This window comes from Halichoerus grypus, chromosome 6 (assembly GCF_964656455.1).
Source record: "Halichoerus grypus chromosome 6, mHalGry1.hap1.1, whole genome shotgun sequence".
In the NCBI taxonomy this organism is placed as follows: Eukaryota; Metazoa; Chordata; class Mammalia; order Carnivora; family Phocidae; genus Halichoerus; species Halichoerus grypus.
The window spans coordinates 165,296,067-165,319,872 of NC_135717.1; the positions used below are offsets into that span (position 1 = coordinate 165,296,067).

Sequence of the window (23,806 nt, forward strand, 5' to 3'; positions counted from 1 at the left end):
AGCCCATAGTTTGGGTAGGTGCAATTAGAGTATGTTGCCACTTAAACAAGGTAACTTTTCACTCCTATTCTGTTCCATACCTCCACCCCTAGGAAATAATTAGGTACTAATTAAGCAGGCCCCAAATTCATGGTAAGGTCATGAGCAAGGAGGACAAACTCAGAGACTCAAACAGTGATGTCAGGATGTGGTAACACAGGATTTTCTTCATTAACGCTGACAGCAACCTTTAGTGATAGGACTTGGAAATGCATTGTGATAGACTACCTGTTAGGGACTGAATGTTCACATCCTCCCCACATTCTTATGTCGAAGTCCTAACCCCTAATGTGATGGTATTTAGAGATGGGGCCTTTGGGAGATAATTAGGGTTAGATGAGGTCATGAGGACGGGCCCCAGTCTGATGGAATTAGTCCCTTATAATAACCTTAGAAGAGCCATCAGGGAGCTTGTATATTCCCATCTACCCACATGCTCACAAAGAGCAGGTCATGTGAGCACACAGCAAGATGGCTGTAGCCTACAAGCCAAGAGATCTCAGGATGACACTTACCTTGCTGACTTCTCAGTCTCCAGAACTGTGAGAAAATAAATGTTTAAGCCACCCCATTTATGGTACTTCGTTATGGCAGCCCAATACACCTGCTATTTTTCAGCTTAGCTTATTTGGAATGAAGGGCAACGGGGAGGCTCAAGGCTGCCCAAGACACGAAGAAACAATTTCTTGTTGGGGCTGCCTTATGAGCCTGCCACAAGTCCTCTTTTCTCAGGTCATGTAGAAATAACTTTCCTGGAAGAAGTTTTCAAAGAGATAAAAAAGATGAGCTAAGACATGCACAGTGACTTAGTTTTCAAAGTGCCACACGTGTCAAGGGGATTCTGTAAGGAATATTCTTAGAAAAGCCCCACCTGGGGTCTGAGAGATCCTGACACTTGCGTATATAGATTCTTCCCTCTTTTACGAATCAGGAGGGGATCAACAGACTATAATTATGATATTTAAGCAAAGTAAAAGCAAGGCCAACGGGTCCCTTCCAAGAAAGCATTTGCTTGTCAGTTGCAAGGAAAGGGGAATTTTGCAATCTCTAAAGGGCTCTTTGTTGAAAGTTTCTATTTGATAATTATGCTGTCTAAAGATTCTTTGACAAAAGTCCTCCTTTGTTTAGAAACCATGTAGGCTTGCTCTTTTGGGTTCAACAAAAGATAAGGGAAAATTTTGTCTATCAGTATTCTGAATAAGATAAAAGAAAGCTGTTTATCCTCATAGGACCTTACAAGGAAATCCATAAAAGGATTCAAAAGATACCCCAGAAGCTTGTTCATAGTTATGCACAACTCCCCCTGTCATGGATGCAGACCATACCCCACAGGAGTGTTAGTGAATTCCTGCAGTCCTAGGGCTCAGCTGAATGATCCCACTTCAAGCAATGGGCTAGCAGCAGTGTGGCCATGACCTAGGTAACACTAGGAATTGCAATGAATCGCTAATAAATGGAGAGTTAAAGCCTTTGACCACCATTTGTCTTTTCATGTCTTGTGCAATCCATTTCATTGCAATAAAAATAGTCCAAACACCCAGTGAAAGATCTCTGCCACAGAGCCCTCTGCCTTACCCAGACTTTTTCTACATTTCCCCAACATGCAGCCTCTCTGTTTGTCCATGTGAGTCAGGGGCCCTAGGATTATTTCCTGGAAGCCTTCTTCTCAGTTCTTCCGGGTCAAGGTCAAGGCCCATTTCACACACCCACTCCGATACAGATTAAGCTGTAATTATGACAAGTTCAGTGGGCACTGGGAGAGGGGAAGGAGTAGGACACAGTCCAGAGAAAGGCAAGAGCACAGACCCCAGGTGCCATTCTCAGAGTAGCTCATCCAATGCTCGTTAAGTGAATGATATTCCTGAAACTGGCTTTCACAGGACACGAGCACCATGATGCACTGTGTGTTCGCGAATGCCTGCCCCAATTTCCTTTCTGAGCTCCACAGTACATGGACGTATCCTGAAGGGATAGAGAAGCTCCCTACTTAAACCTGTTTAACCCGGCATTTCCCCCAATGTATTTAATCATGGAAGCTTCTTCTGGTTAGAACACCTATGAACATCTTGTGTTCTACAAAACAGTCTGGGAAGCAGCACTGCAATACCAAGGAGGAAGAAATAATTGCCAGGAGGGAACTTCAAATAAAGAGCCAAAAGGTAAACCCTCCTCCATGCTGTTTCCCTAATTGCAGAAGGATGAAGAGGGCAGACAGCTCTGTTTGGGGACTCAGTCATGCAGATGGATACCTGTGACCTTGACCAAGTCAATTAACCTCTTGGAACCACAATTTCTTCATCTGTGAAAACAAAATAAACTGTCACAGGATTTCTGTGAAAATTAAATGAGATAGCACGTGGAAGCATCTGGGAAAATGCCTGGAAGGAATCTAATAGGTGCTTCATAAGAGCCTGTTTCTTCCCCCTCCATCTTAGGGAATTCCTGTGTATTAATACAGACAGTCCACGTCACTGAGTCGGCACTTAAAGGTGGTTAAGTCTTGCTGGCTGTCTTCCCCAGGGGATGTTCCTTACAGCTTAGATCTTTCAGTCTTCTGAGACTTATGCCTTCCAATTAACCCCTAGAATGGAGCAGGTTGTTCAAAATGTAGTTGACACCAAGGATTTTTACCAATAAAGCAGTTATTTCCCCAAGGAACTCTACCATCCCCTAGTGTGTTCCTGGTAGTAAGGGGACATCTCTTGATTCCTTTATGCCTGACTCCTGAGGCCAACTTCCCTTCCAGAGCAGGTGAGTTGCAGAAGCAGCAACTAGATAATGACAGGTATTCCTGTCGCCAGGAAAGAGGTGATCTGCAGCTGGTGGTGGTGAGGGTGGGGTGCTCCCACGTGCCTCCCCTTGGCACCCTGGAGTTATGCCCAGCGTAACACTTACTGGAAAGCCCTGATCTTGTCTCATTCCCTCACTAGACCCTCCACTTTTTCAGAATAGGAATAGGGTCTTGTTTATTAGTATCCTCCAATGCCTACCACGGCACCAGGTACGTGATGAGCATTCAATTAATGATGAATGGATAGATGGACAGATGAATGGAAGGAGGAGGAATGGGGAAGAGGGAGAAGGAAAAGAAGAGAAAAACTGATTTCAGTTCTACTGAAATATGAACTCCATAAAAACAGTGCCTTTGTCCCTTGTCAGCCTTTTATCCAAAGGGACTAAAACAGTGCCTGTCACTCACAAAGCCTAAATAAGTATTTGTTGAATGAACAGATGAATAACTGAATAAACTAAGCTGAGCTACCATTTGGAAAATCAGCTATAAACAATTACTACTCACTGACAAATCAAATTGCTCTCGTATTATTTCCTGATCTGTTTATTCCCCAAAATTATTAGGACAGTTTAATATTCACACAATTCAAAATGAAAGCTGAGCGATAGCAGCAAAAATCAATGTCTCCTATGGGTCAAGCAACATATTTATTTGAGAGAGAAAGAGAGGGCAAGAAGGAGGGGCAGAGAAAGAGGGAGAAGCAGGCTCCCTGCTGAGCAGGGAGCCCGACGCGGGGCTCAATCCCAGGACCCTGAGATCATGACCTGAGCTGAAGGCAGGTGCTTCACTGACATTTACTCATGCTGAGGGACTACAAGACCCTGTCCCCCGTCCAGGAGCTACAAAGACCTACACAATTCCTCTACTGATCACAGTGGGGTGACAGCAGCAGGGGGAAGAGGGACAGGCACCCTGCGTGGCCTCTCACACTGCAGAGCAGGGCCGGGCCAGAGAAGCGAGAGTGCGTGCTCTGGTGGGAAAGCAAAGTGACAATATCAATTAATCCCTTCGTGATCCTAATGTCAGAAATGTAAGCCTTTTATGATGCAGTAAAACTATTTTTATGGGTTTTTCCATCCGTCTCATGTCTTGATATATTTTTTAATCAAAAAGGATAAGAACAAGAAGTCAAGTGGGTATAAATCTCTGGCTCATTTTTCTGGTTCTCTGCCCAGGGAGGAGACATGAGCTCTATGGTGCCCCACAGGAGATTCTATAGTGCTTCCTGTCCTCCCTGGGAGTATTTTCCAGAAGGCAGCCTATTCCAGGTTTGGAGAGCTAGGCCTTGCTTTAAACAACAGATACAGTCTCTAAAGACTATGTGTAAATGGAATCTCAGTAAAGCAAACGTCACGGCTCCAGGAACTTATATGCTTCTCATCTTGATTTCTGATGACAAGACCCAAAGAGTGTTCTTGCACGAAATGCACAGAACAGAAAAGAGCACAAACAAGGAAATAAAAATTACCTGCAATCTTATCACCCAGAGGTAATTTTAAAATGCAATCTTAGACTTTTATTCCACGTTGAGATACAGATACATATTTTGACAAAAACAGGGTAGCAGTAGAGGTATTATGTAACCTACTTTTACAGTTGATCTACCAAGTATCAGCAACATTTACTCATGCTGATATTCTACATTTTATTTACTAGTTCCCTGAGTATTCTGGGGTATGGACATACCAAAATTTAACAAGTTCTTGATTTTGGACATTGACCTTGTTTTTGACTTTTAAAAAAAAGATTCTATTTATTTATTTGAGAGAGAAAGAGCAAGAAGGAGGGGCAGAGAAAGAGGGAGAAGCAGACTCCCCGCTGAGCAGGGAGCCCGATGCGGGGCTCGAACCCAGGACCCTGAGATCATGACCTGAGCCAAAGGCAGATGCTTCACCAACTGAGCCACCCAGGCGCCCTGGACATTTTCTTATCATAAATAATGATAAAACCTCCTTGCCCTCATATCCTATAATTTCTTCAAAATAAAACTGCTATGTCACATACATGCACATTTTTAAAATTAGATACATTTTGTCAAATTGTGCTGCAAAAATGCTTTTGCCATTCAGACGACCTCTAGCAAGAAGCGTCTACATTTTTATCTTTAGCATCACTGGTATATATATATATATGCCATTATTGAATTCCTGTTTTATTGTTCATTTTTTGATTGCTTGTGAAGAACTTTTTTTCCTATGTGAATTGGCCTCTGTGTTTTCTTCTTCAGCAAAGAACACCCATGTTTTCTGCCCATTCTTTATTTTTTTCTTATTGATTTATTAGCAGCATTTTACATATTGAAATACTGGTCTATTATTTCTCATCTATGATATACGTTTTCCCTAGAGCAGTTTCTTCCACTATATTCTTCTTTAATGGTGTTTTGTCTCCTCTCCTCATATACCCTCCCGATTTTTCACTTGCAGTTCTTGTCTCCTTACTTGTCAAATAGTTATTGGTAAAATGACACTTCGGAGAGAAAAACACCACCATTCACTCCAGCTTTATCACTAATTTATCTACTGGATGGTCAAAGGGATTTTCTTCACTGTGGGAGAACGCATCCCTTAGAGCAACCACCAACCCAAGCAGAAGCTGGAAGTTAATGTAGAAATTGGTCCTACAGAAACCATACCAGTTGTCTTAGCAAGGTGAGGCAGCAGCCTCATTTAGTCACGCTTTGAGTGACACAGACGTCACAAGAATTCGGGGTCCCTCAAGGGATTCAGAGTTTCTGGAGCAGTAAGGGCACTTCCTACATGTTCCAGGAGGGTCTCACCCAATAGGGAGATGTGAATCAATGGGTTACTTTCCCTAAAGAAAACTTCTTCCATCAGAAGAGAAACCAGAGCTAAAGGATCCTTGTCCCTATTTGGAGGCGGGGAAGCAAAATGGAAAGGTGGTTCCACTGTTCCCCGCAGTGGCGGTGCCGAGAGGCCGAGCGTTGGCGCAGCTCCTGGACGGCGGGCACAGGTACGGGGCCCTCTCCACATGGTGCTGGGAAATCAGCACAGCAGAGACTGTTTGAGAGACTGGACAGGGCTTACAAGGCCTTGCAGCGAACCAACCACGGCAACACCAGAAACTCCACCATTTATCTTCTGCTGTCATGCCTCTCGTGTTCCATTCATGAATTTCGTTTCCCCACTGCTTTTTTTTTTTTTATGGTTAGAGAAACTTTATTCTAAGATCTGAATAAAAACAAGTTATTCTGGTGACATTAGTTTCTACCCTGTTTGGTATTGGTGGGTGTGTGCATGCTTCCATCTAGATAGTGTTTTCTTTTCTTTCTTTAATACCCATCACGGGCTCACCCATCCCCCCACCCCCATCCCCTCTGAAACCCTCAGTTTGTCCACACTACTTTCTAACTGCAACATTTTAATCTTTTTGAAAGTCTTGGCCGGTCTGCATTAGGTGTGGCTCACAGCTGAGCCAGGACATTAAAGGTGAAGTGGTCTCTTCCCAAGGGCCAGCAACATGGCGGCAGTGAGAGCCGGGAGAAAGGCCCCCGGGGAAGGTCAAACGCAGGGGAGGGGCCCTCTCCCTCCTTCTTAGAAAAGGCATTTGTACTTCCACAGCTACCCTGGGGATCCGAGATTCCATTTTATTAGTGAGAACGCTTTCCCGCACAGCCGGCAGTCCTGCACAGCTCGGGGATACGCTGGTTTAGGGGGGATGGGAGGGCGTGCAAAGCTGGCCACTGAGTTCCCACGTCCGGAGGACTGAGCACGCGGCAGGGCATGGACAGGGGAGGCAAGGCCGGAGAGGAGGGGGAGGAGAAGGCAGTGAAGAGGCAGGCTAGCAATCAGGAGACAGAGGTGCGGGGCTTAAAGCCAGACGGGGCCAGGTGACAGTGGGTGGGGAAGAAGCTACAGCAGCGGAGGGAGGGGACTGTATCGGGACAGTGGGTACTTCTAATGACCGCTGACAGGCTTAATTATAACCACGAGGCACTAAAGCTCCTGCCTCGTTAAAAAACAATTAAATTATCTCCACTCTGTTAAACTGATGGAGGCAGGAGAGTAGGCCACTGGCTTTTAAAATCCTCTTCAGAAGCAGGGAAGACACCCCAACGGGCTGGCGATCTAGAAAGGGTGACGCGCTGGGAGAGAGTTTCAGTCTGCGCCTGGGCCCGGCCCGGCGGCGGGTGACGCCATCACAGTGGTTTGGCACAGCGAGACCTACAGCCCAGCGGGCTGCAAGTTTAGATTTTCTGGTAATCCCGAGCATGTGTGAGGAGGCGGTGGGTACAACCTGTGAAAAGCCATGATCTGGGCTGAGGACCACCACCTCATTCCTACAAATACAAGTATCTCTGGGCTGTAAATGTGACACCTTTCAAAGGTGCTCCTCATCAAATACAGGGGAAAAAAACCGAGATAATGGACAACTTGGGGAGATTCTGATATCCTGGTTTAAAAACAAATAAGCTACTTTCCACGTTCCTCTCACCTTATCAAACAATCTTTTCTAATACAATCAATAAACGTTTATGGAGCTAGGTGCTACAGGGGATAGAAAGAAAAATGAGACATGGTCTCTAACCTTGAGGAGTTTCCACTTAATGACTGTTTAAGAGACTTTTTTTTTGGCTACGACCAATGTCATCATGATTTAAATGCAGGAACAGGACTTAATAAATCTTACTGTGAATCACACTTGGAAAAGGAATAATGTTTCTGGAAAACAAATGTTAAAGGATGATAAATTCCTCTTTTCCAACATCTTCTCAGACCTTCTGCATCTTCTGGTGGGGGCACTCTTACAGGGCCCAAGGACCCCGCCATCTTGAATTGAGCTGGGGGAGGGCATGCAGGAAGGCTCTGTGTGGCTCGCACTGGAGAACACAATGCAGGAGAGGGTCAAGGCCCTTGCTGGCTTCAAGAGTCAAGCATCACGGTGGCTTTTACTTTCCTTCTCCCAAATTTTTAGTTAAACTTGCCAATAGGATGCTAAGTCAGGACTAAAAGCCATGTCCCCATGTGGTTATTCTTGTCCAATTTCACTCTTTCCTACACACCCATTTTGGCTTGTTGTCGCTTCACTACGGCAAAACCCTCTCACGCCCACAGAAGTCAATGAATCTTCTCTTTATCCTTATAAAAGTAATACATATTTCTTGTGGAAAACAAAAATACAGAGAAGAGAAAAACTGTAATAATCCCATGAGTTAAGAGCTTGGCGCGGTCAACATTTTAGTGGGTACTCAGTGACTTTCTGTAGCTTAGATGCTCAGTTGTTGCTTTTTGTTTTTTAACCTTGTCCTAAATTCCACCAAATTATTACTTTGAAACTGGGTTTTCAGTTAGACCACCATCCAAACTCAATTATCAGCTCAAACACTATCCGTCAGTGAAGCCCCTCCAGCCCCCCACCTCCTAGTTACCATAGCGACGCCTTCCCCAGCACCCCCCGACCCCCACCCCGCGCTCTCGACCCCCCAACACGGCTTTAGTTTCCACGCAGGCATGTGCCACCACCTAAAACACGACTTATTTATGTGTCTTCCTGGGGCGGGGGGTGGGGGGAGGTACGTGCTCCAGCAGAACGGGGATTTTCATGTGTTTTGTTCGCTGCTCTGTCCCTCACACAAGGACAAGGCAGTGCCGAAGGAGCCAGCCCTAATGACCTCAACACCAGCAAACACTCTGTCCTCTACCAGTCGAGAACTGCTGGTGACAAAGACCGCCGCTCCAGGTGACGGCCGCTGCAGGTCTGCCACTTCCGCCGGCCGAGCGGGGACAGGACAGAGAGAGCGTGAGACCTGGCCGCCGGCGCTGGCTCTGCCACTCCCCTTCTGGTTGAGCCGAAGCGGCTGGCTTGTCTGCTCTGAGCCTTGGTTTCATCACTGATGTGAATGAGGGGGCCGGAGGCTGTGACGCCCGACAACTCCTCTATCTCCCTGTGCTTTGACGTTCTACTGACTCTACGGAGAAAAGAACCCAGAAGCCAAAGAAAGCGGGGTACAGGTCTGACTGCGACCCCACTACCACCCCACCTACTCCACCCCCTTCCACTGGTGCAGCACCTGACAGGTTACTAAGTGCTTTCGTTGAGAGGATCTCACTAATTTTATCTATTGGCTAATCAGCCCAAGAATCTCAAATGGAGCATCAAAAGCAAGGTGCATTCCCAAGATGCCATGACAAAGTCAGCAGGACTAAACAGAAGCGACGGGGAGAGCCAGCCACAGAAAGACGGAGAAACTCCATCAATGAGATTAAATGTAACTTTGGGAGGAGGGAGAAAAAGATCACCAAAAGGCAGGGGAGCTAATTTTCACATAACTCATCCAAATCGTATTTAAATGCTCCTTAGGCAATCATCACACTCCACCAGTCCCATCGGGATTACATCCCCGCCCCGCTGCCCCATCTAGCTGTATTTATTTACTCCTGGCACCTCTTCCTCCACCCCTCTGATGGAGAGGATGAAATGAGCTGGTTTCTCAGGCTCCCACCCCCCTGAACTTGACTTGAGTGTTCCAGGATTCTCAGAAAGCTGCGGCCAAAAGTTCTGTAACTCATTTAGGAAGATATATCTAGATTCCATTGAATCTGTTTACTGGGTTATATAACTGTGCTCTTATTGTAATTCTGTGACTTTTATCAAAAGGCTAGATCCAAATTGCAGACACAAATATTCCTTTCTACATTCTCTCCAAGTGAATGATGGCAGCCCAAGTTGATTCTCCAGTCCTTCTAGATTGCTAAAACTTGCAGAAGCAAATGCCTCTTTTTCTTTTTACTTTTTTTTTTTAGGAGTGCTTCAGGGCAACCGTAAACTTAGGCTCATCAAATTATTCATTCGTTTACCCATTCATCCATCCAACAGATAACTGAGCATCTCCTATCAGCAAGACACTGATCCAGGCAATGGCGGTAAAGAATCTCATTGAAACTGGAGAGAAAGATACAATTCACTTAAACCAGGGGTTAGAAAGCTGTCTCCTGTCCTCATCTCAGGTGTGCTGAATTCCCTGGACCCCACTCCGGGGTGCAGGCCACCAATTCCTCTCTCTGACTGACATCAGCCCGGTGGGGTGCTCTGTGGCCTCCTCTCTTACAAGTCCTTTTGCTTAGTACACAACCGTGTGGATGTTTTCCTGGCTCATGAGTTACTCTGACCAGGACTTTTGGGGAGCCCTTTGGTTTTAAAGGCCTTTTCCTCCAGCTGTCAGGCTGGGTAATCCGAGAACGTGCCTGTCCATCCCACAGGGCCAGTCTACCTATTGAAGAAGGGAGTTCTGAGAACGTGCTAAGGATGCTGTGTTTGTGCCATGTCAAGAGGTGATTTCGCTTAGCAGAGTAAAAGGAAAACACTCACTGAAGTCTGGAAAGTAAGTTTGCTTTCTGACCCAGTGCTTCAAGAAAGCACATTCAGAATCTCTGTTCTGCTACTCACTGGCTGCAAAACCATCACGGGCGCTTGACTGAAAATTCTGTGTTTCAGTTTCCCTATCTAGAAAATGGAGATAAGTCTCCCCTTAGGGTCCATGCCAGGATTCAATGCTACCTTTACTGAGCATTCACTATGAGTCGGGCAGCATGTGAAGCACTTTACAAGTAGAACCTTGTTTAATCTAGTTGTTCGACCTCATGTCAGCCCCAGATCACGGTACTGGTGAGGGATTTCTGTTTGCTAGAAAAGAGTGTTTTTCTGGAGCAACTAGGATAGTTATGGCCTTAAATACTTCAATAAATGCACAAGAGTCAGTGAAATGTCAAACAGGGTTGGTCCAAATATCTAGAGTTGTGCTGGCCATGTGGTTACTTAATACAGTAGCCACCAGCCACCTGTAGCTACTTAAATTTAAATTAAATCAATCAAATTAGATTAGATTAAAATTCAGTTCCTAGGTTACCCCAGCTGCATCTCAAGTGCTTAATGACCAGTGTGGCTAGTGAATACCTTATTGAACAGTGCAAATATAAAATATTTCCATCAGTGCCGAAAACTCTTGAGAACTGGGGGAGGTAAAATACATTATTGAAGGAGAAATGAGAAAAGTCAACACAAGGGTATGAGGGTTAATTCCACAGACACTTGTGAAATTTCAGCAGGTTTTCAGTAATTTGGCAAGGCTAATAGGGTGAGGCTGTTCTCATTTGTGGGCTGTCCTGACAAAGTGCTCTTGGGGCATCTGGATGGCTTTATATAAGGACAGCTTTAGTAGCTGTGGTTCCTAACAGTTTAGCACCATTCAAAGGTATTAAATTTTTAGATCTTTTACTAAATAGCACAGATCAAATTAAGACATTTATTAAAAAGTCATACAGAATCCACTCCGACAAACCCAATGGCTCCCCTTACCATCTGCCCTGACGATGTTAATTTCTGATAACCTAGCGCTAAGGAGGCATACCTCAAAAATAAATCATGCACTAATCATCATGACTCGGGGAAATGCTTTGCAATATTCTCAGGTGTAAGGAGTCTCCCCTCTAGGTATAACCCAGTCTACACTCTACAACCTCTAGCGTGCTCCAACCTCCCTCCTGGCCACACCCAGTGCTCCTTGTAAAATATAAGTATGATCCTATCCTCCCAGCTTAAAAATTTTCACAAAGCACTCCGTTCCTTAGATTACTTATCAAAAGCCCTTGGCTTCGGATGGGATCCCCTTCCCAACCTGACTATAGTTTGCCAAACCCACCCTTACTCCTCTGCCCCAGACCTCTAACTCCCCTCTATTCCATTCAATCCCACAGAAGAAGCCTCATTCAGTCATTTATTCCTGGAATAAGTATTAAGCACTCCTAAGTGCCAAATATTCTGCTAGGTTCTAGAGCTACAACAGCAAAGAAAAAAACCAAGATCAGGCCTCTACCCTCATGGAGTTATGCTGTAGTAGGATAAGACAGACAAACAGATAAATAAATACATTAAGATACATAATATGCCAAAGGGTGACAGGTGCCTACAGAAACCAAACGATGGGTGGGGGTGGGGGTACTTTCCTTATATTTAGGCATTACATTATTTTCTCGAATCCTTTGAAATTGTCATCGATCCGTTCATTCGTTCGATAGATTTTTATTGAACACTTACCACGTGCTGGGAGGTGTCCTGAGCACCGTGGCTACAGCAGCAAACAGGACAGATGCCCTGACCCGACAGAGCTTACATTCTAGTGGCAGAGAGGGATAAATAAGCAAGAGGACACCGGAGTACCTCAGATGAAGGCGAGTGCCGAGGATAAGGGAGGTGGGAGGGGGTAGGAGTACACAGACGGGGCTGGGGCTGGTGGTGTTCCCATCTACACGGAAGGTCACTACACCTGCACACACAGAGACGGTACGTGCCTGTTTTCTTGTTGGCTGGAACGCACTTCCCCCCCTTGCACACGTGGCCACTTCCTCCTGTGTCCTCCTCCAAGCCCTGACTACAATGGTATTTTCTAGAGCTTTTCTGATTCTCCCCTGACTGAATTCTCCCTGTACACTGTAAATACCTTGATGCATCTACGATCACACAATATGACATTATGCATTTAGGTATATGTTGGTCCCAGTGGGTTCAAATTCCTGAAGGGCAAAGACTGTGTCTTATCCATCTTCCTTTACTCATTCTAGAAGCTTTCACGGAACACCAGCTATAAAGCTTGCCCCGCTTCCCTACCACAGCGAAGAAGAGGACGCCTGCCATTTTGTGATGCCATTTCGCTCATCCACAACAAAGCACTGATGTGCTATTTAAATAAAATAACGCACGCAAAAGTGTCTGAAATAGCACCAAGAACATGAAAACGTCTCCGTAAATAGGATTTGTGGCTATAATCATTATTACTTATCTAAATCAATTTGTCTGTCTAGTCCAGTCCTGTGTAGTACAGCTATCCAGTACTACATTACGGGAATGCTTCTGCTTTTAGTCTCTATGGTAAGATAAAACCCTAGCACGACCTGACTCGTAAACCCGACAGTAGGTGCTACAGTCCCTGGGAATCCTGTACAGCTTATCTGCTCACTAAAGAGACAGCTCATATCTGAAGGCATTGCAGTGACCTCGAGTGGATACTGACCCTCTGCATCATCTCCACTGCTCTCCATACTCAGTTTGGGTGGAGATGCTCTTTGTTTTCAAAGCCCATAAGTACTGGCATTTTCGTGGCCCTTGGCCACCCCCCCCCCCCCCGAGCTGCAGAGCTGCCCCACCTCTTGAGCCTTCTCTGCTGTTCAATTCTTCAAACCCCTGGGGCCAACTCCCCAGACACTCTTCCCTCAATCCAAGTTTCTTTGCTCATGTGTTACCTATATATTGTCTGTGAACCTCAGCCGCTCAGCCAGACAGAACTGAGCCTTGCACCCCCACATCCCATTTAAATGTCTGTGGGGCCACTGGGAGCAGATACGTCTCTGGGACTCGGAATGTTCTCTTATAAAAGGGGATAGCGTATGCTCTCAAAGGCAGTTGAGAGGCTGGACATATCTTAATACCACTGGGCCAGCACAGTCTCCCAAAGCTCGAGGGCATGAAAATGCTCTTTTCTGAATAGCTGGCCACTTACTACATGTGGTTATATAGCTCCAGCTGCAGAATTATTAAGTAGGCACGAGCAGGAACCATTGCTTTTATACATAGCTGCATGTGGACAGGAAGACCGAGGTCAACTGACCTGCACCTGTGGAGGGTCAGACAGAACGTCTGATAAAAAACGGTTAAAAAGATGAATGCATGTTCACAATTGAGCTACACCAGCCAGCCAGGGCTCAATAATTTAAAAGACAATTGCTGGATGCTCATTTCAAGGTAAGAGAAAATTCTGAAGATGAAAGCATCTTCTCAAAACTTACTTCTAATTAAAGTGTTGGTTGGCTGCCTTCCCCCTGAGCTCCGCTCTTTGTCGTGGAGGGGAAATCGCACGGGGCTCGCACAGGGCTTTGCCAGACAATAAGCCGCTTCGTCTACACTGGAACTCAGTCACAGGTTTTCCAGCCCCATTTGTGTGCCCAGCATTGGGGAGGTTTGAAAAGCTTTTGAAAAGTATGAATCCTTCTTTTTGGCCAGCACTGCCTGTGTACTTGAAACTGAGCAAAATTGTCCAACGGACACAGAAAAGAAGGGAAATTCAAGATGTGGCTGAATTACTGTAAAATGCAGACAAGGTCAGGGGCAAAAAAACCCAAACCAAACCAAACCAAAACAAACCATTCCAGAGTCAGCCGTAAGGCAGAATTCCTGCTGAGATGGGGGCTGACCCACCAACGGGGCTGTAGGGCTCCGTAAATGATGGGAAGAATTTCACAGAATATTGGAAAGCTGAAAAGATGCAAAAGATGTTCTGTTCTGCACGGAGTGGGTGCCAGAAAAGTGCTGAATTACCAAGTGGGTGATGACAGAGAAGAGAAAAAGCTGGTAGATGAGTAAAGTCACAGCAAGACTGATGGGACCAGTCGGCCACTGGCAGGTGACAGATGAGCCAATGCATCTTCCTCCAAGGAAGATGGAGGCAAAGGCTGTGAAATACTCCAAGCTGTGAGATGAAGCCTCTCTAGCTGAGAGGCACAAAACACCAGGAGCTCGGGCTGCAAACTCCACGGCCCAGGGAACAGAGTGGGCCATCCCTGATTCCTGAATGCCAAGTGAAGCCAAAGGAGGGTGGGAGAGAATACAGGGTGTAAGCCAGCTGCCAGACACTGCGCTCTACTCTTACGTAGGTTATCTCCTTTGATTCTCCTCCAAATCCACTGCAGTAGAAAGCAGTATCATCTTGATTTTATAGCAGAGGAACCGGAATCTCTTAAGTTTTATACTCTGGTAACACAGCGAGTGGGGAGCAGAGCAAGGACTTACAGCTGGTCTGTCTGAAGACACAGGTTGCATGCTCCAGCACTCTGCAAATTTTTTCACTAACATAAATCCTAGGACCCTGGAGAATGAATAGAGAGCCCAGATTAGCCTGCCGGTAAGCAAGCGATTTCTTTGAAATCTCAATTTTTATCGTCATCACTGGTGCGCATTTTAAATTTTATCTTGTATTTGTGTTTTAACTGACAAATAATGTTTTAAATTACTTACCACATGGAAGGACATACTGTCCTTGTTTTGGGGGCTTGGAACAGTGTCTGGAGGAATAGCGAGTACTGAGGGGAGGGCAATGGGTGGGCGGTGTGTACCCTTTCTTGAAAGGCAACATATTCTACCATGCTGCCTCCTAACAGCCCATTTTCAGGCAAAATGGGAACTATCAGAGTACCCCATTAAAGTCAAAATTATGTTTAATGGCTGGGTAAGTGAGGAGAGTCACAGCGCTCCGGCAAATAATGTGCATGTACTCTCTCCAATTGACAAACAAGCTATCCATGTTACCTTCCTGGTAAAAATTCATCTCTGTTCAAATGAGTACCCCTGTGGGCATGGTGTTTTCTTACACTCTATCAGTGTCGTTGCGCAGGTGCCATGATCAGTTAGCCTAGTGGTGAGGACAGGTGACTCTGAGTGGTGGTCCAGGTACTGACCGAAGGGCTTACCAAGGGCTTATCATGACCTGAGTGAAACAAGGAGTCGGACGCTTCACCAACTGAGCCACCCAGGCGCCTCACAAATCCGCATATAACTGATGATTTCCCAAAACTTAACTACCAATAGCCTACTGCTGACCAGAAGCATTACCGACAACAAACGGCCGATGAACATATAATCTGTGTTATATGTATTATATACTATACTCTTACAATAAAGCCAGAGAAAAGAAAATCGCTCTCAACAACTCTATGAGACAGGCAGTACCATCACACCCATTTTGCAGATGAAGAAACTGAGGACACAGAGGCTGAACCACTTGATCCAAGATGACCCAAGCCTGGCTCCTTGGCCCACATTTGCTTAGTACAAAGCTAATAAATATCAGTGTGTTCTTTTCTCTTGACATAATTAAGAAGCTCTACTAACCCATTTGCTGACCAGGGTCCTCTATCTTCTGATTGGGTAGCAATCACGGGGCACTTTCTATTTTCGAAGGGAACAGCTGCTCCATGCTTGCCCAAGGTTCTCGTCTAAAAGATGCTACTCTGAGCATGGCAATGCTCACCGTCAGTTTAATACAAGTACAAGGTAAATGCTCAAGGGAAATTTGCTTTTGTTAAGCTCCTCAGCCCAGAAATCAAGTTTGAGCCTTAGTTAATTTATAGATAACAGCAATGCTTACAGTTGTATAAAACTTTGTCAAGAGAAGGCAGTGTCGTATCATGTTTGATCAGCGCTGGACCCAAACAGCACTGGGTGTGGATCTGGAATTTTTCCATTTACAGGTTGCCTGGTTCTGAGTGCTGAATCTAACATGCATCTCAGTGTCCCCCACCTGTAAAATGGAGACAGTAACACTCACCTCTTGGTGCTGCTGTGAAGATGAACTGAGATACGCTTCCCTAGGTTAAATGCTACCTGATGGCTTGTCTGCATGTCTACAGAGACTGAGCTCTACTGAAATTCAACACAGATTAATATACAGTAATGATTCCTGAACAACACAGGGTTAGGGGTACTGCTCCCCCGACCCCTGTGCAGTTGAAAATCCACATATAACTTTTTTATAATATTTTATTTATTTTGAGAGAGAGAGAGCACATGAGCAGGCGGAGGGGCAGAGGGAGAGAGAGAAAATCCTAAACAGACTCCCCGCTGAGCACAGAGCCTGACGCCTGATCTCACAACCCTGAGAGCATGACCTGAGTGAAGCCAGGAGTCGGACGCTTCACCAACTGAGCCACCCAGGCGCCTCACAAATCCGCATATAACTGTTGATTTCCCAAAACTTAACTACCAGTAGCCTATTGCTGACCAGAAGCATTACCGATAACAAACGGCCGATGAACGTATAATTTGTGTTATATGTATTATATACTATACTCTTACAATAAAGCTAAAGAAAAGAAAATGTTACTTAGAAAATCATAAAGGAAAATACACGTACAGTACTGTCCGGTATTTACTGAAACAAATCTGCATTTAAGTAGATCTGTGCCATTCAAACCCATGTTGTTCAAGGGTCAGCTGTGTGTGAAAGTGTTCAGCACGGTGCCTAATGCAGTGACTGTTCAGTAAATTGTACATGATAACTGCATTAAAATAGAATCTGTGCTGCCATATTATTTTATATTTTTACTTTTAAAAGATTTTAATTTATTTATTTGACAGAGAGAGTTGGAGAGAACACAAGCAGGGGGAGCAGCAGAGGGAGAGGGAGAAGCAAGTTCCCCAGTGAGCAGGGAGCCCGATGTGGGACTCGATCCCAGGACCCTGGGATCATGACCTGAGCTGAAGGCAGATGCTTAACTGACTGAGCCACCCGGGCGCCCCACCATATTATATTTTTAATTGGTCAGATCAATAACATCAATACCTTGCAAACCTGTATCTTTTAAACTGTCTCAAACTGCTTTCCCACCAGTTTCTCCAACTGATAATCACAACCACCCTAGCGAGTAGGTAGCTCAACTAATATACTTATTTGGCAGATGAGAAATGTGAGGTTCAGAGAGATTCAAGAACTTGCTTAAAGCCAGGAGGTTAGCTGGTGTCACTGTTACAGCTAAGACCAGAAATCGGATTCTCCTTTTTCTTCTGCCACCCAGCTTTGAAAATACCTGCAGGTTCTGCAAAATCCCAGGGAAGAAAGCTAATCGGCTTCTCCGGGATCACACAGCAAGTCCGCAAGAAGGCAGGAAACCGTCCTTCAGTCTATCCTCTACCTGCAAATGAAGTAACCACTCTATGCCTCAGTTTCCTCACTGCAAACTACAATAATAATTCCTGCCTCATGGTGACCGACCCAGAGGAAGGACTACGTGAGTGCCAGCTACCCTAATTATGTCAAAAAAGAGTCTCATACTTTGGCAGAGATGATTCTTACAAGGTTGTTGTCAGAAGCTTAGGGCTGTATTATCAGTTTTTCAATATGATAAAACATACAAAGTGTCCAATATATACTGAATAAATGAGAGCAACCCTTCTACTAAAGCAAGGCATGGACAGCAATACAAAGTATTATTAATTACTTCCAACTTTTTACTAAGGCTTTGCTAAATAACTGAATATAGGTAATGCAGATGATAGCAATCTTAGGGTTTTAGAAGAACTTTTATATACTTGATCCCAGTTCATCTACACTGTACAAAGCAAGGCTTACTGGGTGCTCATTTTATAGATAAGAAAGCTGAGGGTCAGAGATGGAACTGTGGCTTGTTCCCGGTCCCACAGTGCAGGGGAGTCAGATTTAACTTTTTCACTGATTATATTTCCCAAAACCTCAAGTAAGGGTTAACAGTCCCTCGAGGGGAATTGTTCTAGAAAAATAATTTCTAGAGCTCTTTAGAATGACTTGGTAGGAGAAAGCAAGGTGTGATTAGGATATTTTTTCCTTCAGAACAGTCATCTTGGAGATGTGTATTAATGATGCCACTGTTGTTAGAATTACTACTGTGGTAGCCAAGTGTCTTAGAACTCCCCTCAGATCCTAAAGCATATCCTGAACACCAAAGGGTTGGCCTATCTTGCCCTTTGAGAGTTGATTTAATTTTCATAAAAAGCCAAAAATCCCATGTGCCTCTAAATCTTGTAAATAAGATGGGTGGTAAAGAAAGGTAATAAAGGTTTGCTCTTTTTAAAAAATAAAACGGGGGCGCCTGGGTGGCTCAGTCGTTAAGCGTCTGCCTTCGGCTCAGGTCATGATCTCAGGGTCCTGGGATCGAGTCCCACATCGGGCTCCCTGCTCGGCAGGAAGCCTGCTTCTCCCTCTCCCACTCCCCCTGCTTATGTTCCTGCTCTCGCTATCTCTCTCTCTGTCAAATAAATAAATAAAATCTTTAAAAAAAATAAAATAAAATAAAACGGACTATAAAACAGAGACTCATGTGGTTTACAAGGTAATTTTGTATATGACTTTTGGAATGATGGACATTTAGAGTAGCCTCTTAGATACGCCATTTTGCTGCTTGCTGTCTTCCATAGAATTAGGCTAGTGCTTTGTAGCAGGGGGGACTCTGGGATCAGAGTGGACCCCAAGCCTAGGGCTTTCCGCCCTAAACGCAATGAGGGAACCAAAGACAGGTGCTCTGTAGAAGACTAATAGTTGCAGCTTCTTCTTGCTTCTTCACTCCTCTATCTTGTGACAGCCATTCAGTTTAGATAGGACTGACCTCACCCCTGCTCAAAGTGTGGACCCAACCTGATTAAGGCAAGCAGCATACTCCACTCATTGAGCTCTAAAGATGAGATAAGGAGTGAGGCCGTTGCCTGAGATGGCACAAGTACAGAGTAAAGCATACGACTCTTCCTCCCTCAGAGATGAATGAGGAAGCTGGCAGCCCAAGGGATGGACAGAAATCGTGTGCTCCTAAAAGGGAAGTCAGCCTGAGGACAAAGATGAAGAATCTTTGAGAAATGAGCCAAAGCCCATTTGCCACCTGCAGTTACATAAAGCAATGCATTCATTATTTGTGCCAGTATGGTATGGATTGCCTTTACTTATAGCATGACTCCTCTCTCTGCTTCCAGAGCACCTTATGGCATGCCTTACAACAGATACTAGATATATAAGCACAGAATACATGGTTTATATAATGTGCTACATACACATTAAAATATGCAATGTATATATCTATGATAATATATAAATCTGCATATTTATTTCTCTTTTCTTCTATACATAAGCTTTTCAAAGTAGAAAGTGGGTCTAATTCACCTTTGAATCCCCAGTGCTTAGCACACAGCTTTGCTAACAGTTAGGTACGAAGTGGGAGATGCTTCTCTCAAAAGACCATGACATTAAAGCTTTAGAACATCTTTAGGCAGCAAAGGAATCACGAGGCGCTGACGACTTCTCAATCTTCCCAAACCCCTAACCTTACCTGTCCAATTACAGGTACAAACCCACATTGAGGACCACGATGTTGAGGGGGAAAACATCATTAAAATGCAGAATGTCCCATGGGAGACCATTTGGCTATAAAAATTCTAGTGCATTTTTGTTAAGGAAAAAATAAGTTCCATAGCTTCCTGGTTTATAAGGTGGTTAAGTGCAGGTGTGTGCATCACTCCCTGATTCCAACTGCAGACTCTCTCCTTGCTAACTTTGGGCAAGCTACTTAAGTGTTTGTGTCCTCATCCATAAAATGGGGATAATAAAAGCACCTTTCCTTAAGTGACTTTTGGAGATTACATAAGGCAATATGCATGAAGCCGTAGTCTAGTGACCGGCATTATCAATACATGGAATGTATTATTATTACTAGTGTTATTACTTCAGCACTGACTAACTCAGAAGCTGATCCAAGCAAGTGACTTAATGGAAATTCACAGCTAAACTAGCGGAAGGGTTGCCATCCCCAGAAGGGACGGGGGAGGAACAGCTGCTCCCAGCACAGGGGAGAGGGGCAGACAATTACTGCTGGGTGAGTGACAAGATGAAGGTTTCAGGGGAGCCCATGGAGGGCTTCCTGGCCCAGCCCCGGACCCTCCTGGAACCTAAAGAGGAACCCAGAGGATGGGGAGGGGGTGGGCGGGGGCTGCGACACTTCAAAGCAGCCCCGGGGCTGCATCTGAGAGGTAGGATTGCAAGTGATACATTAAAGAGCTGGACTCAGAAGGCAAGTGGATTAGAGCTACTCTCCAAGTCAGGGACGAAGCTAATGAGGCTTTTCTTGTCACCATCTGTAGAAGTTTATTACTTATACTTCAAAGGCAGCGAGCAGCAGAGGGGCTGGGGAGAGGGGCTGCTCCTCACAAGAACAGGAGCAGGAAACAGAAGATGCTGACTTCGGGGGAGGAGGGAGGGTGCCCCTTGCATCCCTGTTGCAAAAAGAGCCAAGCCCTGGGGGGCAGGAGTCTGGAGGCACGCACCTGTGATAATCAGTCACTGCTGGTGGTCACAGGGCGGGAGGAAGATGGACAGGAGAGAGGATTAATTAACTTTATCATGGAGCAGGAGATGGGCAGGTGACTCTGAAATTACCTGCTGGCAGCCCTCAATTCTGGTCTCATACGTTCTGGGTTTCGTTCCCGGTAGGAAGTGCTCCAAGTCTTTCTTCATCCCAACCTGCTTAACACCTGGCTGTCTGTCAACATACATTCTACTTGAACATGGTGATCCAGACGGAGTGGCAGGCAGCTCACACAATGAGTCTTCACTCACTCATAATGTGGTCGATGCCTTCCTTACCAGCTCAAAGCAGTCACTTTTTTTTTTTTTAAAGATTTTATTTATTTATTTGAGAGAGAGAGAATGAGAGATAGCACATGAGAGGGGGGAGGGTCAGAGGGAGAAGCAGACTCCCTGCTGAGCAGGGAGCCCGATGCGGGACTCGATCCAGGGACTCCAGGATCATGACCTGAGCCGAAGGCAGTTGCTTAACCAACTGAGCCACCCAGGCACCCTCAAAGCAGTCACTTTTGATAGTTCATAATTACAGGAGAAGGAACAGATAGTCATTCCATCATTAGGTATTTACTGAGTGCTTACTACTGTGTGCCAGATACTAGGGATACAGTGATGAACGGTGATAGCCCAGGCCCTGCCCTCCTGGAACTTGAGAGTCTAGTGGGGTAAATGGGATATTAAATAAATAATCATGCAAAAGCACATAAATACAAAATGACAGTTATTGTAAGTGCTATGAAGGGGAAACATGGGATGCTTGTGTAGGTGCAGAATAGGAGGAATTGATCTGAACAGGCAAGGCTCTCTTGAAGCAGAGATGACAGGGCTGAAGTTGGCGGAACACGTAGGGTCAACCAAGCAAAGGTGGGAGGTTGGCCAAGGAACACAGGGAAGAAAGTTCCAGGGTGAGGAAAGAGCACATGCAAAGGTCCGGTGGTGGCAGGGAGAACGAAACACAGAACACCAATCTTTCTGGAATGAGGCAGAGAGAGGGAGTATGTGGAGAGGCAAGTAGGCATGCACTTTTGCCTGTATTTCTTCCTACTTACCCTTTTGGTTCCCACTATGTGCTTTCACAGCACATAGTAGAAGTTCAAGTATAAATGTTGCAGTGGAATGAAAGATTTCCTACAATGCTGTAGGCCCTGTGTCAGGATTTTATACACTGTATCTCAGTGAATCCACTGATTCATTGATTCTCACTGCATCAATTCATTTTACTCATAGAGAACGGACAGTTGATAAACCCAAGGTCACAGAAGTGTAAGTCCCAAAGTGGAGATCCCAGTCAGGTACCCTTCAGACACTTTACAGTTAGGCTGTTCTGTGCAGCACAGCTGAAATCACCTGGTTAGTTACTGAACTGAGATAAGGAGGTGAGGAGGGTTTACTCCCTAAGACATGATTCCTGCACTCAAAAAAAAAAAAAAAAAAGGAAGAAAGAAAGAAAAAAAAAGCAGTCAAGAACAGTGACTAAGAAATGGAGCAGCCACTTTGGAAAATGGCTCGGCAGTTCCTCAAAACACTGGGTATAGGGTTCTCCATGACCCAGAAATCGCACTCCTAGGTATATACCAAGAGAAATGAAAACACGCTGATGTAAAAACTTGTACCAGAATTTCATGGTAGCATTATTCATAAAGTCAAAAAGTGGTAACAGCCTTGGTGTCCATCAGCCATGAATGAAATGACAAAATGTTTCATTTCCAGACGAGGGAACATTATGTAGCCACAAAAAGGAATGAAGTGCTAACACCTGCTACAACACGGACGAACCTTGAGAACAAACGAAAGAAGCCAGGCACAAAGTCTACATAACTATGACTCCATTCATATGAAGTGTTCAGAATAGGCAGCTCGACAGAGAGAGGAAGTGGATTAGCAGTTACTTAAGCTGGGGGAGCAGAGGAATGTGGAGTGGTGGTTGACGGGTATAGGTCTCGTTTGGAGTGTCGAAGTTCTAAAATAGATTGTAGTGACGGTTACACAACTCTGTGAATTTACTAAAAAGCACTCAACGGTACACTATAAGTGGGTGAATTTTACGGTATGTGAAATACATCTTAAAAAAAAAAAAAGGAACAGTGACTAAGAGTTCAAATATCAGAATCCAACAGAGGGGGGCTTTGAATCCTCGCTGTGCAAGTCACTGAGCCACGTGGAATAGGGCAGGCGAATTCCTCCCTGCAACCTTCGGTTTCCACATCTGTGCAAGATCCACCCCACCACCTCCTAGGGTTGCCCGGCTGCAGAATGGACCATTTCTTGGGAAGCATCAACAGCACATGTGCCCTGATACCCACATTTAAAATACCTTACATGGAAGCCAGGATTCCTGAAACAACAAACGCCAATCAAAAGCACACTTGATCACGTGCTCTGGCCGGCGCTGCATGACTCATGTGTCTCCACAGAAGGTCACCAGTGGCCGAAGGGGTCAGGTGTGAGGAGGCAATAGGAGGCAGAACCACACAGAAGCTGCTCCATTTCTAATGGCTTGGTATCCAAAGTTGAAAATGCTCGGAACACTGCTCCGAAGGCCTCCCTTGTCCTTCCTGCGTCCTCCCATGCCCGGAGGAGGCCGGGGCTGGGGCCGCGACTACAATGAAGCGAAGAAGCAGGATTTTTTCCTGTGGCCCATGCACACGCTGGGGTGAACCGAGGCTTTGGGTTGTCAGGTTCTCAGAGGTGTCCCTGGCTTCTGTCTGGAGCAGTTGTTAATACCATCATCATGGCAGACAGGAGAGGATGCAAATGGGCTTTGCTAATCTTTTGCCGGCTCCCATGTCAGCCCCACCCCTTGAAAAACTCCAGAAACCAAGGATGGTTTCCCTGGAAGAAGAAAAGGCTCACCGGGTCCACTACACATGCTGGGATGGGGGATTTATTCTGCATGGGGAGGGCGAGTCCTGGAAACAAAGAAAGAAGCTACAGAATGAGATCTGGCGCTGAATTATGAAGAACTTTCAAAGGCCACGGTTCTTTGGAGGTACAATGTGCTGTCGTGATAGGTAGTGAGCTTCCCCGTCACTGGGGGTGTGCACAGCCTAACGGATGACTTGGGTAAGACGAGTGGGCATTCTAGGCCTTCA

General features: G+C 45.3%; 1 protein-coding gene across 4 annotated transcripts in view; it reads right to left on the reverse strand.

Annotated features, from left to right (window-relative positions):
• Positions 1 to 23,806, reverse strand: part of LARGE1 (LARGE xylosyl- and glucuronyltransferase 1) — a 522,085-nt gene that overhangs the window by 149,405 nt on the left and 348,874 nt on the right. The window lies entirely within an intron of this gene.